Source organism: Pinus tabuliformis, chromosome 8 (genome assembly GCF_031772625.1).
Source record: "Pinus tabuliformis cultivar Carrire ecotype Pingquan chromosome 8, CPIR1, whole genome shotgun sequence".
In the NCBI taxonomy this organism is placed as follows: domain Eukaryota; kingdom Viridiplantae; phylum Streptophyta; class Pinopsida; order Pinales; family Pinaceae; genus Pinus; species Pinus tabuliformis.
The window spans coordinates 1,914,643,784-1,914,656,316 of record NC_142294.1 but is presented as its reverse complement, the minus strand read 5'-3'; the positions used below and the strand labels follow the sequence as shown (position 1 = coordinate 1,914,656,316).

The 12,533-nt window shown below is 39.4% G+C and overlaps 1 pseudogene; it reads right to left on the bottom strand.

The window, feature by feature from the left end:
• Positions 1–5,001: 5,001 nt before the first annotated feature.
• On the bottom strand, positions 5,002–12,313 carry LOC149244121 (UDP-glycosyltransferase 91B1-like; annotated as a pseudogene).
• Between the last annotated feature and the right edge of the window lie 220 nt (positions 12,314–12,533).

Below are 12,533 nucleotides of genomic sequence, written 5' to 3'. Positions count from 1 at the left end.
CCCTTGTCAGGTTCTGACTCAGAGTCAGAACATGCATCTGATTCTGAAACCTTTAGCTCAGCCACCAGTGACTGCTTGGCCCGACACTCACTTGTGTTGTGAGTGGAGCTCTTATGGAACTCATACCATTTTCCCGTGTCCTTTTTCGGCTTTGCAATGTTGTTCTTTGCTTGTAGCTTTGGCGGGTTGTCTTGGGCCACCTCGCCTTGGCTTTGCCCTTTTTTCTGTGGTTTGAGGGCACCTTTCCCTTGCTTTGGATTTGCAAATCCAAAGTATCGCTTCTTCTGTTTAAACTTTTGCTCGACCTTGAAGGCATATCGGTATGCCATGCCGAGCGAGGAGATGTTCAAGAATTCTATTTCTTCCTGGATGTACTTATGCAGGCAGTCGCGGTATTTGAGTATCAAATGCTGCTCCGAATCCTTGATACCCAACTTTGTACGAAGGGTATGGAAAATATTGGTAAACTCCAGCACATCTTGGTCCCTTCCTTGTCGCAGCGTGGTCCACTTTATGTATTGATCCTCATAGCTTCCGACAAGGTAGTACTGCTCCTTGATGGCATCTCGAAATGAATTCCAGGTGGGTGCGGTTGGAAATAGTGAGCGGGTACTTTCATCCTTCTGCTCGTAGTAGGTTTCCCATCAGTCCTTGACGTGGGGGGCTGCTTTGAGAAGAGTGAAAATAATCTTTTCCCGACTAGAAAAATCATGAACAGAAAAACAACCCTCTAGCAGATTTAACCATTTATCGACAGCATTTGCGTCTATCTAACCCTCGAATCTGGGGATTTCAAAATTAACTTGTACCTTAAACGGTGTAGCGTTTCCAGAGTAGTTGTGGGAAGCCGATGCGTCGCCCCTGGGTAGCCACTGAAAGATCTGGGCAAAGTTGTCCATCATCGCGTTCCTTTGTCGCTCGAGGGCTTCTTTGAGCAAGATTTTGATAGGATCTCCTGCTCCCTTGTCTTTCTTTTCATCTGCCATGGGAGGCCGTCGGGTTTTGCGAGGCTGGTCTTGCAAAGGTTCGACCAGTTCAAGCCCTAACTCCTTATATCCTGACCTCGTTGGGGACATGCAAAGAAAAACAGATGAAAAGAAGACCGCTCTGATACCACTGATTCGGATTTAAACAGGAACGCAAAAAATCACAAAGACAACCATAAGCACAAAAATGCAACGGAAATAATACTTCATTTCATTAATGTAAAATACTGAGATATGCTTACAAATAGAAAATGGAAATAAACAGCTAGGGCGATGGTAGTTTATCTCTTAGAAGAGATGTGGTGGCTACATGCCTCTGAACTATGTTACAATGAGGTTCGAAGGCCTATTTATTGTTGAGAAACAATGGAAAACCCTAAACATCCAAAAACCGAACCCTAGAAGATGAAACACCAAACTGTGGGCCTCATTTGGGTAAATTGGTACATTAACTTCCCGGGGTCGTAACTTTGGCATACGATCTCTGTTTGACACGTACAATATCTCATTAGAAAGATCTATCAGAGAACTACAATTTTGGGAAGAGAAACATCAGTACATGGACCCATGTTGCTTCCAGTTTTCCCAAAAAACATCGTTTAGGGCCTCAAAACGACTCCCGAAGTTTAGGACCCGAAAAACTACTAAAAATAGTAAACTATGCTACAATTAAGGAAACTGAAAAGCTAAAAGAAACAACGGTGGGGGTCCAAGTGGACTTGGCGGGTGGACACCAATATCCACCTGGATCAATAAAGCACAGGAACATAAAGATTAAACAGGGCAAGAGTGAGCTTACTTACTTTATGTCTAAGTTCTATGTAAAACCAATGTTGAGTCTCGAAGGAGTTCTCCAACTGGAACAAATCCTCCATCCAGACTGTGGCAAGTCCTCCTGAGGTTCCCCTTGCGCTTACTGCCATTCCAGCTTTAGTCTTCCAGATTGTTCTGCTTAGCTCAAGATGGGCTTCCCCTTCTATTTTTGTCTCTTGGAGCATGAGGATCTCTGGGGTTTCTATTTTCATGAGATCTTTAACAACTATGGGCTTCATATGGTTCCCCAAGCCTCTACAGTTCCAAGAGACTATACACATTATTCATTTTGGGTGGTGGAGGAGAGGCCTCCCTTTGGTGGTCGTGTTCTGGTGTTTCGACTTATGGACATTTCTAGGGTGGACTGACTTCCTTGCATTTTTTGCCTCTCTGCTTCTCTGCGTCTTCTTCTCTTGCTTCCTTGAGGGATTTCCTCCCTGCCCTCTTCGAGGGTCTTTCATTTGTCTCCTATTCCGATGAGCCTGTTAGTTCTAGAGGCTTTTTTCTTATCATGTCTGCATATGAGGATGGCGGGTTTTCTCTTTCTGGGGAGTCATTTTGAACCAGGGAGGCCCCTGCGTTTCCTTCCTTGATTACTGAGGGGTTTGCCTATTGTTCTGCATCACTTTCCATGGTAGGGGTTTCCTCCTGTGTGCTGAGAGCTGCGAAGGAATTTGAGGGAAGGTCTGTTCATGGGGGTGTTGTCCCTTCCGGCTGCAATTCTGTGGATGGCTCATTGTTCCTGGCTTGTGCCCTTTTCCCTCTCTGTTTATTATGTTGCATCGATGAGGTTGTTTTCTGCACCGTTGTCCATTGGTCTCCTTTTATTTTCTCTACTTCTTCTTCAGTTTTCATTTTACAATTTCTTGCAAAGTGCCCATATCCATGGCAGTGCCTACACATGAAGGGCAGTTGTTCATAGTCCAGTTCTTGCACATGTGACCAATCTGCCACTGTTAGTTTTATAGCTTCTGGAAGCCCAACTTCCAGATCTACCTCAACACAGATTCTGGCACAGGAGTATTGTCCCTTCTTGTCTGATCTGTCAATGTACTTTCCAAGGGTGTTTCTAATGGTTCTAGAGTCTTCAGACTCCAACAGTGCAGGGGTAAATGGGGGAGGCGCACCCAGACAGGAATAGCCGAGGGCACATCTTGGGCTGGATCAAAGTCCGGGGTCCATTTGTTCAGGTAAAGGCCCTGGGGTCCCATGAAATATGGTCCGTTTCTGAAAATGAGGTTCTTGTCTTCAATGCAGTAAAAAATGAAAGTGAAGTAGCCCTTACCGACAAAGTGACATTTTATTCCTTCTAATATCAGTGGTCTCCAGTTGCGTTGCACCCACGATTCGATGGCTTTTGGTGATGGCCATAGCCCAGTGAACTAGCCAATGAGTCCTCTTTCTGCAATATTCAGGGAAGCACGACAGGGCTCTTCAGTTGGGAGTGTGATGGTCGGGATTGTTTCCATCTTCTTGACAAATTTATGTTGGGAGGCCGAGATTGGGCACTTGCTGCAGTCGCCCACCAGCTGTTTGAAGGCCAGTAGCTTAGGGGGGAGGGAGGAAGGAGGCTCAGAGCCTCCCTCTGGAGCCATGGCTAGGAGGAGGGGTTGCAAGGGGGCGGTCGCAGAGAGAGCAACGGTACGCGTGCAAAATTCAGTTTTGCATCATTTTAATAAATATGGGATGACTTATTTTTATTCATTATTCATCTCATTCCTTCAAAATAACATTTTAAATAATAAAAAACAAAAAAAAAAAAAAAATATACTAACCTTTTTAAAATCCAACTTAATATTTTTGAATCCTTTTTTTTTTGGTAGGTAAGCACCCATGGGGGATTTGAACCAGTTACCTATCGCAAGGAGTGCCTTAACAGTGCATCCACTCACCGTCAATCCAAAACCCAATGGGCTCAATATTTTTGAATTCTTACTTAATATTCAAAATAATAATTAAATAACATAATCCATATTTATATTATATACCAGTTCAAACAACGTTGTTTAGTATTCATAAAAATACATCTTAATATTAATCAAACTAAATTTTATTAGCAATACACATTACAATTGAAAATTCAAAATAATTGTTTAATAATTTGTAATTAGATATCCATCTAAGCGCTCAACTTGTCTCTCTAATATATATATATATATATATATATATATATATATATATCATATTCCTAAGGTTGTAGTTCATTGTTAATCATGTGTAAGTATGTTTATTGATTATTTTGTATATCTATTGATAATTTTGTTTGGAAAATTATATATATATATATATATATATATATATATATATATATATATATATATATCATATTCTTAAGGTTGTAGTTCATTGTTAATCATGTGTAAGTATGTTTATCGATTATTTTGTATATCTATTGATAATTTTGTTTGGAAAATAATAGAAATTATCTAAGGTTTTGACTATTAATTTTATTAATTTTAATATATAGAAATTTTATTAATTTTAATATATAATGTGAACTATATATAAAATATTTAAATTATATAATTTTGAAAATATATAATTTAATTGATTGAAACTAAAATAAAAGGAGAAACCAATTAAATGTTATGAAATGAAATATTTATTTTGTTATTATATGATAATTTTTTGTTTTTAAAAATTATTTTGATATTTTTAGAATGGAAAACGGAGAGTTTTGGTTGTATCGCAACTCACTTAACTCACTTAATTTCTTAATAAATATTTTATTCATGGAAAATATGTTGCAACTCATTTAATTTTTTAATGGACATTTTATTCATGGAAAATATGTTTAACTTATCATTGTAAAAGAAAGATTAAAGAGATTATCATTGTAAAAGAAAGATTAAAGAGATTAAAAGAAAAGAAGGGCACCATTGTAAAATTTTTAACATATACAAATTCCATCATCCAAAATTAAAGCTTGCTTTGAGAGCAATTGTGCTAGAACATTATGTTCCCTTAGTGAAGGATTTGAAAATCATCAAACTGTTATTGTAGTTGGTTGGAATTTTTTTTTCCATGATATTCTAAGATCCTCTTTTTCATTGAGCCAATTCATAAAAACGTTTACCTATTTCCACAAAACTAACCAAAAAAACACACAACAGAACAATCAACTTAGCAACAAAATTGGTACCATTTCTAATACACAATTTATATTTTAAAACCACATTATGAGAAAATAAAATAACAATACTAACCTCACAATTCTCCATTCTCACTTTAATTATAAGTACCATCAATAAAAACCCATACAAAAACCCATACATTTCGTAAAGAACACTAGCTCCATTATAATTCTTGTCTTCTCCCTTATAATTCTTGTCTTAGATTTCAAAGAACTTAATCTATTCCAGAAAAACAACTCTAAAAATTATGTACAAGTATTGTTTAACCTACAACATCATTATATATGTTTCTCCCCAAGAATTTAAAAATGAAAACTAAATTTCTGAACCCATATCCATTCAGTAGACCATAACCTAAAATTACCAAAAACAAGAAATCGTGTTTACCCCACCTTTTCCTTGGAGTGTCCTTCTGTCAACTGTTGGATGAAGTCATAGATGTAACTCTGCTGGCGCCCAATATTGTCGATTAGAATATCTCGGGCCTCCACCGCCTTCGATCTCATGCCCTTCTCCTCCTCTCCCACCATTACCATTTTCACTGCTTTACATACGTTTTCTCTGGTAAAAGAGCCATCCTCTTCCCTTTCGATCTCCAATCCCGCCTTCAATTCTGTCGTTATATGGCGGGCATTCAAACCTTGCTCAAGTCGTATGGGCAGCAGAATTGTTGGGAATTTTTCTGGTAAAATTCCAAAAACAAAATCACAGAACAGAGAACAATGCTCTGTTTTGCACACACAGGATCTTAACACAGCGGAAACTTAAAAAAAAATTATTTGCAGCTGACAGAGTTTTCCACACATCAACAAATTCCTATTCATTAATAAAAGAAATTGCTGTTACAAACTTCTTCCTCTCTCTCAGAGGGATTCACCAAGAACATTTAACAAAAAAAAATTACTTTGTCTTCTCCTGAGATTTTACACTGCTGTGTGTAAAGATCTCTTTTACATTCATTGTTTTAAAAAAACCTTTACATTTACATTTACAGCTTGTTTCATTCACGGCTGCTGCGTGCTCCTTCTTTACATCGCACTGCTATGCCTCGCTCTTCAATTTCATTACTAAAAAACACAAAAAAAAACATTACATATATGTATGACAACCAAAAGGAAATCACTTCACGTTTTCACTAGCCATGCTTCCGTAAAGGAAATAATAAAAATTAAGTGCTTTTACCAACTATTACTTGAGCCCATACTCCCGCTGAAATAAAATTAAAATCTTCACCAAAACTTACCAACCCACAGTAAATTGCATTTACTGTTTACTGACATTTACCGGCGGTCAATAATGTAACTTTTACTTCACGTAAAATTCATGCTGCAGGCCTGTACTTAATCGTTGACTTCATTTAGATCGCATCACAGAAATGGCTTTTGGCAGAACACAAAAATGGACCACACACATATGGTGCGATCTGAGATATGCGATCGGATCGCATTGCACCATCGCAATCGCCAGAAAAGCACAGCACATAGCGGAGGGTGACAAAGTGAGTTTGTGATTTGCGATATGCGATGGATCGCATCGCAAATAAAATAAAGCTGTAGTTGAAATTATATTTCAACACTCCCCTTTAATTTCAACTGTTGGGTTATCAATCATACCCATACATTTCCTTAAAAATTCAAAGCTTTTCTGGTCCAATGGCTTTGTCAGAATGTCTGCAACCTGTTCTTGAGTGCTGCAATGTTGTAAAACAATTTCTCCATTGTTCACTAATTCTCTGATGTAGTGAAACCTTGTATCAATGTGTTTCGTTCGCTTGTGAAACACAGAATTCTTGGACAACGCAATAGCTGAACTATTGTCACATAAAATCACCGTTGTTGTAGCCTGCTTTTGGAATAGACTTCTTAACAGTCTCCTCATCCAAACCGCTTGACATGTTGCTGCTGTAGCTGCCACGTACTCTGCTTCTGCTATAGACAACGCCACAATGGGTTGTTTCTTGGAAGCCCATGAAATTTCTCCTGAACCCATGTGAAAGACATAACCAGAAGTGATTTTCTGATCATCTCCACTTCCAGCCCAATCGCTATCGGTGTAGCCAACTAAATCTGAATTTTTTGAAAAAGTATACAAAATGCCAAATCTTTTTGTGCCTTTGACATACCTCAGAATTCTTTTTGCTGCTTGCCAATGTGCTTCTTTCGGCCTCTCCATAAATCTGGAAATTAAACTAACAGCAAACATTATGTCAGGCCTAGTTGCAGTTAAATACATAAGGCTGCCAACTATGCTCTTATACAAGCTAGGATCAAAATCCTTGCTGCTGTCCTCTTTGCTGAGTTTTAATCCCATTACCGTGGGAGTGATTTCTGCTTTGCACTCTTGCATATTAAACCTGTTCAACACTTCATTTACATATCTTGCTTGAGATATAAAAATTCCATTTTCATTTTGATCTACTTCTATTCCTAAGAAGTATCTCAGCAAACCCATGTCAGTCATCTCAAATTCCTCTTTCATGACTGATTTGAAGTTTTCAATGAGGTAGTCATCATTACCTGTAAAAATTACATCATCAACATACAACACAACAATCAGAATCTTACCATCCTTTTCTTTGATGTAGACTGTGGGTTCTCCCTCACATTTATCAAATTTATTTTCCAGTAGATAGGAATCTATCCTACTGTACCACGCTCTTGGCGCTTGCTTCAGCCCATAAAGAGCTTTCTTTAATTTGCACACTTTGTGCTCTTGGCCTTTCTTCTCATAGCCTAGTGGTTGTTCAATGTAAACCTCCTCCTTTAACACTCCGTTTAGGAATGCCGACTTCACATCCATTTGGTAAAATTTCCATTTGTTTTGTGCTGTTATGGACAACACTGCTCTCACGGTTTCCATTCTTGCAACCGGTGCAAAAGTCTCCTCATAATCTCTCCCATACTGCTGCTTATATCCCTTGACAACAAGTCTTGCCTTGTGTCTTTCAATTTTGCCTTCAGCATTGCACTTGGTCTTATAGACCCATTTAACTCCAATGACTTCTTTACCTTTTGGTAGCTCAACCAAATCCCATGTCTTGTTTCTTTCTATGGCATTCATCTCCTCATCCATAGCTTCTATCCATTTCTTGTCTTTAATTGCCTCTTCGAAATGAATAGGATCATCAACATGACAATATAATGCAAACAAGGAATTCATTCCTTCATTATAAATATCACTCAAGTTTCTGAACTTCTTACCTCTTTCACTTGGTGTGCAAGTGCTTGAAGATGCACTTGAATTTCCTCCTTGTGGTGTGCTTGGAGAAGCACTCTCATTTCTCCTCAAGGGTGTTCCTTGCTGTCCTTGTGTTGGCGCTGCTGTTTGGGGATGTATTTCTACCATCTCCTCATCATCTTCATCATGAGACAAACAGTTTTTAACATTGACTGTTTTCTCTATGCTTCCATCCCAAGCTTCCTCCTCAATAAATTGAACATCTTTGCTTACAAAGAACTTCTTGGTGGATGGGATATACAACCTGTAAGCTTTGGACTCCTCACTGTATCCAATGAAGATACATTTCTCCCCTTTGATGTCCAACTTCCTCCTTAGCTGATCAGGAATGTGTGCATAAGCCACACATCCAAAAATTTTCATGTGGGTGACTCCTTGCTTTTTCCCACTCCATGCTTCTTCCGGCACTTTGTTCATTACAGCTTTTGTAGGAAACCTATTCAAGATATATACAACATAGTTTACGGCTTCAGCCCAATAATCATTTGGCAAATGCTTTGCCTTCAACATGCTCCTCGCCATATCCATAATGGTTCTGTTCTTCCTTTCAGCAACTCCATTTTGCTATGGGGTGTACCTTGCTGTAAACTGCTTATGTATTCCATTTTCTCTGCAAAAACATAAAAATTCTTTGGAGATATACTCACCTCCTCTATCTGTTCTCAAAAATTTGATGCGCAACCCACTTTGATTTTCCACGAGTGCTTTGAAATTTCAGAATTTTTCAAACACTTCACTTTTATTCTTCAAGAAATAAACCCAAGTTTTTCTTGTAAAATCATCAATAAATGTTATAAAATATTGGTTGCCTGCTAAAGATGGGGTTTGCATTGGTCCACATAAATCTGAGTGGACAATTTCTAAGGGTTCCTTTGCCCTTATGCTTCTCCCTGATGGAAAACTTTCTCTATGTTGTTTCCCCAAAATGCAACCTTCACAAAGGCTGTCCGGTTTCTCTATCAATGGTAATCCTCTTACCATTCCTTTTCTGCTCAACAAGTTAAGACCTCCAAAGTTGAGATGTCCAAATCTCAAGTGCCACAACCAATTTTCATCCTTTGGCACACTTTGGAGAGCCTCTTGGGAAACTGCTGCAATTACTTCTTTGTTTTTCAATTCTGCTCTTATTCTGAGAGGGAACATCCTGTTCCTTGTCATCTTCACTTCAGCAATGCATCGCTTGCTGGGTGCTCTATCCATGATGGTGCATACATCATTCTCAAAGAAGACATTGTAACCCTTTTGAACAAGCTATCCAATACTCAAGAGGTTACATCTCATTCCAGGAACATAATAGACATCTGTTATGGTTTTCCTTTCTCCTTGCTTTGTAAATATTTTAACTTCTCCTTTACCCATAATAGAAATTTTTCTATCAGTCCCAAGTGTGACTTGTGACTTCACACTTTGATCTAAAGCAGAAAACAGGGCTAAGTTTCCTATCATATGGTTGCTGCAACCGGAGTCTAGAAACCATATATCTTCACTATTTGTTTCAGCCATGTTACAAGCTAACAACACATTATCTTGGCTGACATTTTCTCTAGTAATATTTGCATTTGATCTATTATTCACATCATGCTGCTTCTTCCTACATTCACTGGCATAATGCCCATATTTTTTACAATAATAACATTGGACATTGGGTTTTTCATACCTTTGTCCTTGAGCATGATGTTGTCCTCCTTGTTGGCTGCTGCCTTGACCTTGGTTCTGATTTGGATTGTTGCCTCTTCCTTGAGCATTCGCTGGACTGTTCCTTCCACCTCTGTTCTGGCTTCTGCCTCTTCCTCTCTTGTTTCCTCTGCCTTGACCTCTTCCTCTTCCAAAATACATCTGGGTCTTGAAGGCTTGCTCTAGAGATGAGTTTTCATTTCTACTCAACCTCTGCTCATGTGTGATCAGTGATGCATGAAGCTCATCAACTGAAAAGTTTGAGAGATCCTTTGTCTCTTCTATGGTGGTGACAATCACATGGAACCTTGAGGGTAGGCACCTCAATAGTTTCTCCACAATCCTCCTTTCTTCAAGTATCTCTCCATGAGATCTTATTTGTGTGACCAGGCCAATTACTTGAGTGAAGAATGATTCAATATTGTCTGACTCCTTCATGTTCAGATTCTCAAAATCTTTCCTCAGCAACTATAGCTTTGCTGTCTTCACTTTCTCCATTCCTTGATAGGTTGTTTTGAGAGTTTGCCATGCTTCTTTAGATGTCTTAGTTGCTGCTAACCTTGGAAACACGCTTCCATGCACTGCTTGATACAAGAAGAAGAGGGCTTTTGAGTCCTTCTTCTTGTAGCTCTTCAACAGATCCTTCTCTCCCTGAGTTAATGCATTAAACTCATTTTCATCTGCTATTTGTTCAAAACCATCTTCAACTATTTCCCATAAGTCTTGGGAAGCAAACAAGGCTTTCATTGTTATTGCCCAATAGTCATAGTTTTTTCCATCAAATAATGGGAGCTGCATACCCATGCTATTGCTGGTGCTTGTGCCAGCCATTCTTGCACTCTTAACTATGCTTCAAATACTTCACTGTGTATTTAAAATAACAGACTGTCTTCAACAGCAACACACAAAAAAAACTTGAGAAATACCTTGGATTCTTTTGCCTGAGTCTTCACACTGCTGGAGAAGTTGCTGCAATAAGAATCCTTCCTTCAGCTTCTTTGAACCCTTCAAAGAGCCTGGATTAGCTCCGATACCACTGTTGGGAATTTTTCTGGTAAAATTCCAAAAACAAAATCACAGAACAGAGAACAATGCTCTGTTTTGCACACATAGGATCTTAACACAGCGGAAACTTAAAAAAAAATTATTTGCAGCTGACAGAGTTTTCCACACATCAACAAATTCCTATTCATTAATAAAAGCAACTGTTGTTACAAACTTCTTCCTCTCTCTCAGAGGGATTCACCAAGAACATTTAACAAAAAAAAATTACTCTGTCTTCTCCTGATATTTTACACTACTGTGTGTAAAGATCTCTTTTACATTCATTGTTTTAAAAAAAAAATTACATTTACATTTACTACTTGTTTCATTCACGGCTGCTGCGTGCTCCTTCTTTACATCGCACTGCTGTGCCTCGCTCTTCAATTTCATTACTAAAAAACACACAAAAAAAACATTACATATATGTATGACAACTAAAAGGAAATCACTTCACGTTTTCACTGGCCATGCTTACGTAAAGGAAATAATAAAAATTAAATTATTTTACCAACTATTACTTGAGCCCATACTCCCGCTGAAATAAAATTAAAATCTTCACCAAAACTTACCAACCCACATTAAATTGCATTTACTGTTTTACTGACATTTACCGGCGGTCAATAATGTAACTTTTAGTTCACGTAAAATTCATGCTGCAGGCCTGTACTTAATCGTTGACTTCATTTAGATCGCATCGCAGAAATGGCTTTTGGCAGAACACAAAAATGGACCACACACATATGGTGCGATCTGCGATATGCGATCGGATCGCATCGCACCATCGCAATCGCCAGAAAAACACAGCACATAGCGGAGGATGACAAAGTGTGTTTGCGATTTGCGATATGCGATGGATCGCATCGCAAATAAAATAAAGCTGCAGTTGAAATTATATTTCAACAAGAATAAGGGGCAATCCGCAGCTAAGCGCCTCCATGGCGGAGCTCCACCCTTCGTGGCTCAGATACCCACCCACCGACGGGTGCCAGAGAATACGAACCTGCGGCACCCAGCCCCGGACCACAAGCCCCTGGTCCCGGGTTTAGGTCTCGAATCCCTCGGGAAGAAGCTCCAAGGAATGGTGCAACTCTAAGAACTGTGGAGAGCGCAACGACCAGAGGAACGGCAGCCCGCTTGCCTGCAAGCCAAGCGCCAGCTCGCGAGCTTGTCCTTTCGACAGGAATGACTCGCTGCCGAATGACACAAACACCACCGAGGCGGCTCTCTGCCCGTCGAGCCATTCCAGCAGATCGGAGCCCTCGCTGCCGCCAGCAATGGACTGCACTGCGGGCATTAGAGGGCCGACCGAGAGCACTGGGACTCCATTGGCGTTTTGGAGACAACGAATATACTCATCTTCGCACTCAAAGCAGGATTTGATGGCAATTGCAACACATCCTTCCAGGCAATTAGCCATTCGATACGTTGGAGTAATGTGCCCGGGTATTCATCTATACATAACTAAAAAATCGTGTGCTTCGAACAACCTGAACGAGATTGCCAATGATGGGTATCCGGGGGGCGGAACAGCCAGGTCCTCAGCTGTTATTTCCTGGTTCTGCAATTTAGAAGGGTGCATGAAATAACTGGAACTGATGGGAGCATAGACCGAGAAATAAATTACCGGAACGCGCATCTCTGCAGC